A 6,000-nucleotide genomic window follows, 5' to 3' on the forward strand; every position below is an offset into this window, starting at 1 on the left:
AGGTCATCCCGGAATCTCTGAGACCAAGGGACTGGTGGGTCGCAGTTTTTGGTGGCCTGGATGGCAGAAGGAAGTCATTAAGTGGGTACGCCAATGTACTGTATGTGCTAGATCTAAGTCCTCACATACTCCTGCTGCGGGGTTGCTTTGTCCTTTGGAGGTCCCCAGTGCTCCTTGGACACATTTGGCTATGGACTTTATAACTGACCTTCCCCCCTCTGAGGGTTTTACTGTCATCTGGGTGGTCGTGGACCGTTTTAGTAAGATGTGTCACTTGGTTCCCTTCATCAAACTGCCCTGCGCTAAAACTCTCGCTAAGGCCTTTGTCAAGGAAATTGTCAGACTTCATGGCGTTCCTACTGACATTGTTTCTGATAGGGGTCCTCAGTTCGTGGCTCGTTTTTGGCGTGCCTTTTGTGACAGGTTGGGAATTCATTTGTCGTTTTCGTCCGGATATCATCCTGAATCTAATGGCCAGACAGAAAGGAAAAACCAGGATGTTGAGCAGTTCTTGCGTTGTTTTGTGGCAGACAATCAAGAGGGGTGGTCTGAGTTTCTGCCACTTGCCGAATTTGCTCTGAACAATCATACATCTTCTTCTGCTGGTTGTTCGCCTTTTTTTTGTTGTTCTGGGAGACATCCGTCGTTTGGGTCGTTCTCCAAGTTGGGATCTGCCGTGCCTGAGGAGGAGAATTTTTCCGGTGATTTGGAAAGAGTTTGGACGGATGTGCGTGGTAATCTTCAGGAGGCCAACAGAAAATCTAAAGACTACTTTGATAGGAAACGACAGGAGGTTTTGTTCGCTGTTGGTGACATGGTTTGGTTGTCCTCTAGGAATCTGCGGTTGAGGATTCCTTCTAAGAAATTGGGTCCCAAGTTTGTAGGGCCCTTTAAGGTGCTTCAGGTTGTCAACCAATCTGCTGTTAGGTTGGAGGTTCCTACCTCCTGGAGAATTAATCCGGTCTTTCATGTCTCTCTGTTAAAAAAAGCTGTTGTGTCGGATGGTGACGCCTCTGCCTCTGTTCCTCCGGTGATGGAGGACGGGGAATATGAAATTTCTCGCATCCTTGACTCTAGACGGTATAGAGGTAGTTTGCAGTATCTTGTGGCCTGGAAAGGTTTCGGACCCGAGGATAACTCTTGGGTGAGGTCAGATGATGTTTCCGCGTCCAGACTTATCAGAGCGTTTCACAGGAGATTTCCTGATAAGCCTGGTCCTAGGGGATCCGGAGGATCCTCTTAGAAGGGGGGGTACTGTTAGAACCTTGCTGTTAGGTTTTTTTTCCTTTGCTGGTCACATGACCTTGTTGGCCTATTTAATCCTGCTCCGCCCTTCTGGCTTTGCTGGACTTCATTGTATATCTACTTTCTAGCTAGCCTGTGCTCTGTGTCTTGCTCTGTTAGTTTGCTTGGTTTACTGACCTCTATGTTCTTTATATTTTGTTTGTTCGTCTGTCTGCTACTATTTCTGTTAGGAGGTCTCCCATATTCCTCCCAGTCCTTAGTACTTGTAGGGATTCCTCCCCCACATCTATAGGTCTTCGTACAGACTAGCTTAGGACTTTAGCAGGTCTGATCGCAGGATCAGGTTCCCTGTTACATCGTAGGGATTCAGCTGAGTTCTATCGTAGGGACAGATCTCCTCTCTTTCCTTAGCTCTGGTAGCAGAACATAACAACTTGGATTCCTCTATTCCTTTAAAAGGACAGTGAAGATCAGCTGATGTTACATTTTCTTTCTGAGAGAAAACAGATGCAAAATAGGAATTAAAAAGTTCGGCCTTCTCAACATCCTCTCTTACCATTTCTCCATTTTCATCCTGTAAAAATCCTATAGCATCTTTGACTTTTCTTTTACTTTTGACATACCCCCAAAATCCTTTTTTATTGCTTTTGACATCTCTTGCAAGCCTTAATTCATTGTCAGCTTTAGCTAACCTGATACGTGCCCTACAGGATCTGCAGACTGCATTATAATCTTCTTTAGATATGCCTCCCTCTTTCCATTTAATAAACATTTCTTTCTTTCTTTTTAGCATGTGTTTAAGTTCTGTGTTCATCCATCCTGGTTTCCTTAAATGCTTCCCATTCTTCCTACTTTTCGGGATTGTTAACGATTGTGCTTTGAGACTCTCATTTTTAAAAATTTCCCATCCTTCCTGGACATTTTTGTCCTTAAGGACATTCAGCCATTGGATCCTTCCTATTCTCTTTCTGAGTCTCTTAAAATCTGTCTTTCTAAAATCTAACCTTGAAGTTTGAGTCTTCACATGTCTTCCTCCTCTAGTTATCCAAAATTCTATAATAGCATGATCGCTGCCTCCTAGGGTCCCAGCCACCTTTACCTCCTCAACCATTTCCTCCCTGTTTATAAGGATTAGATCCAAAGTAGCAGATCCCCTTGTTTTCTCCCCTACCTTTTGGAAGATAAAGTTGTCAGCAAGAGAGGATAAGAATTTGCTTGACCTGTTAGTTTTACTTGAGAGAGATTCCCAACAAATGTCTGGATAGTTGAAATCTCCCATGACCACTACGTCATATTTTTGGAGAACTTGGTCATTTGATACATAAAGAGTTCATCCATATCTTCAGCTTGCCCAGGTGGCCTGTAGTAAATGCCTACAATGGTGTCCTTTCCGTTGTTCTCTCCTTGTATTCTTACCCAAACAGTTTCCACAGAACTCCCATTCTCTGAAGCTTCAATCTTTGTGCAGATATACACTTTTCTAACATACAATGCAACACCTCCTCCTCGTTTATCAAGTCTGTTTCTTGCAAATAAGTTGTATCCTTTTAGCCTTTTATTCCAATCATGTGTATCGTCCCACCAAGTTTCAGTGATTCCAATGACATCATATTCCTTTTCCTGCATTAGTAGTTCCAATTCTCCTTGTTTGTTGCCCATGCTTTGTGCATTTGTATAAAAACATTTTAGTTTGTGATTGGTTTCTCTTCCTCCCATATTTTTATTATTTAAATTGTTTTGTCTTTGTTCTTCCTTTCCACTTCCAGTAGCAGAGATCTCAATAGTATTTGTCAGCTGTATGGCTTTTTCTGGCCTTTTGCTTCCCTTCCCACATTGTTCTAGTTTAAAGCTCTTCTGATGAGTGTAGCAAGGCGACTTCCAAATACATGTTTTCCAGTCTTCGTAAGGTGCACCCCATCTCTAGCAAGTAGTCCATCGTATAGGTAATTCATTCCGTGATCCAGAAATCCAAATCCTTGTTGACGGCACCATCGACGTAGCCAGTTGTTCACCTGTAGAATCTTATTCCACCTCATTGTTCCATGGCCATCCACTGGGAGGATGGATGAGAAGACCACCTGCGCTCCCAATTCTTTCACTTTCTTGCCTAAGTCTTCAAAGTCACTGCAGATGGTTTCCAGGTCCTTTCTTGCGGTGTCATTTGTCGCCACATGTATTAGCAGGAATGGGTAGTGATCTGTAGGTCTGAAGAGTCTTGATATCCTGTCAGACACATCTTTAATTTTTGCTCCTGGAAGACAGCACATTTCTCTTGAGGTTATGTCTGGTCTGCAGATAGCGGCCTCTGTTCCTCTTAACAGGGAATCCCCCATGACCACCACTCTCCGTTTTTTCTTCACAACATTCTTCTTTCTCCATCCAGGAGGATTCTGAGGGCTTACAAGTTTATTCATTGCTGGCAAAGTCTTATTTTGCTGTATTTCTTCATGGTTCTCCTGCGTGAGAGCCTGGTACTGGTTCCTGAGCAGTATGGGTGCTGACTGCCTCTCGATCCTCCTGCTTCTGTGGTTCACATGCTTCCATTCCTCTGTTTTGTCAGGTGCAGTTCGAATTTCTTCAATTTCTGAATCATGAAGAGATAATTCTGCTCTGTCTAAGAACTCTTCACCTTCCTTAATGATTTTCAAGGTAGTTAACCTCTCTTCTAGATTTCGCAACTTTTCCTACAACAGGGACACAAGCTTGCATTTCTGGCATGTGAAGTTTGGCTTTTCCACTGGCAAGTCTGTGAACATGTAGCAGGATATGCAGCTCACCAAATGGCTCCTGGACTCTTCCATGTTCTTATTGTTAATGTTCTGAAAACAGTGAAAAAAGCTTAAAAAAAAAGCTTCAAAATGCGCACCCCTACCGACGCGCAGTTTACCTATGTCCTCTTTTCAGCTCCAACAGCCAAAATCCAGTGTTCTTTGAGCTCGCGGAGACTCTTCGCTTACCCCAAAATGCAGTGGGAATATGCAAATTATCTCCTCAGGACTCCTCCCCTGGTTTACCGATGTCCTCTTTTCAGCTCCAACAGCCAAAATCCAGTGTTCTTTGAGCTCACGGAGACTCTTCACTTACCCCAAAATGCAGTGGGAATATGCAAATTATCTCCTCAGGACTCCTCCCCTGGTTTACCGATGTCCTCTTTTTAGCTCCAACAGCCAAAATCCAGTGTTCTTTGAGCTCGCGGAGACTCTTCACTTACCCCAAAATGCAGTGGGAATATGCAAATTATCTCCTCAGGACTCCTCCCCTGGTTTACCGATGTCCTCTTTTCAGCTCCAACAGCCAAAATCCAGTGTTCTTTGAGCTCGCGGAGACTCTTCACTTACCCCAAAATGCAGTGGGAATATGCAAATTATCTCCTCAGGACTCCTCCCCTGGTTTACCGATGTCCTCTTTTCAGCTCCAACAGCTAAAATCCAGTGTTCTTTGAGCTCGCGGAGACTTTTCACTTACCCCAAAATGCAGTGGGAATATGCAAATTATCTCTTCAGGACTCCTCCCCTGGTTTACCGATGTCCTCTTTTCAGCTCCAACAGCCAAAATCCAGTGATCTTTGAGCTCACGGAGACTCTTCACTTACCCCAAAATGCAGTGGGAATATGCAAATTATCTCCTCAGGACTCCTCCCCTGGTTTACCGATGTCCTCTTTTCAGCTCCAACAGCCAAAATCGAGTGTTCTTTGAGCTCGCGGAGACTCTTCACTTACCCCAAAATGCAGTGGGAATATGCAAATTATCCCCTCAGGACTCCTCCCCTGGTTTACCGATGTCCTCTTTTCAGCTCCAACAGCCAAAATCCAGTGTTCTTTGAGCTCGCGGACACTCTTCACTTACCCCAAAATGCAGTGGGAATATGCAAATTATCTCCTCAGGACTCCTCCCCTGGTTTTGTGCTTTCCCTTCTCTTCAATTTTTTTTCTGGCTTCCTTAAAAGGTCTTGTAGACAGAAGGCCCCACTCAGAGCCGCTGAGCTCACTGATCGGCTGCAGCGCTGTCGACGGAACGTCAGCTTCACGGCCAATGCCACAGGCCGGGAGCAGAGGCGAGACTCACCGGTAGACCCGGGTAGGGTGAGTAGAGCGCGTTAAGTTGCTTTCTAATAGCCTGCAGCCGGGGATTAACTTTTAATGAAAGGGAACAATCCCTTTGACTGTCTGCAGCGCGCCACACCTAGGAAGCGCACTCTCACACACAAGCCAGCATGCACACGTGCTCGCACGTGACAACACCCCCTATCTGCCTATACAACCTCTCCGTCACCATGCGTCGGACTCTCCTGCCTGTTTTATGATTTCAGGGCCCTAGCAGGAATCACCCCCCCCTCCCCAATTCCTTCCGCACCTTCCTTGCCTTCCTTGCACTGAGGTTAGCTCTTTGTCAGCCGTCTGGCTTGGTTACACAAGCTTCTTTACAGAGAAACATGTTACTTCTGCTGGCCCTTGCTAGGCGGCCGGCATCCAAAACCTTCCCTGGGCACCTGCTGAAAGCCTGGCCCCTTCACGGCCCCGGGTGCTTTTAACGCCATCATTTCCACACGGCGAGCTGCGGAGTCAATAAGCACTCCTAGCCGTGGCAAGGAGCTCGGTGTCAGGCCTGTGTGAAGGCGGCGGGGTAGCGTACTTAGCTGCCAACTGGCTCAGAGGCCTTCTGGCTTCCATCATCTAAGTTACTTAAGGTCGGTGTACGGCAAGGCGCCGTTCCATGCTAGCCGAGCTGGGCAGTAGGGCAAAACTTCATCAAAAT

This window comes from Phyllobates terribilis, unplaced genomic scaffold (genome assembly GCF_046119375.1).
Source record: "Phyllobates terribilis strain yellow unplaced genomic scaffold, ASM4611937v1 Scaffold_4__5_contigs__length_816908805, whole genome shotgun sequence".
In the NCBI taxonomy this organism is placed as follows: Eukaryota; Metazoa; Chordata; class Amphibia; order Anura; family Dendrobatidae; genus Phyllobates; species Phyllobates terribilis.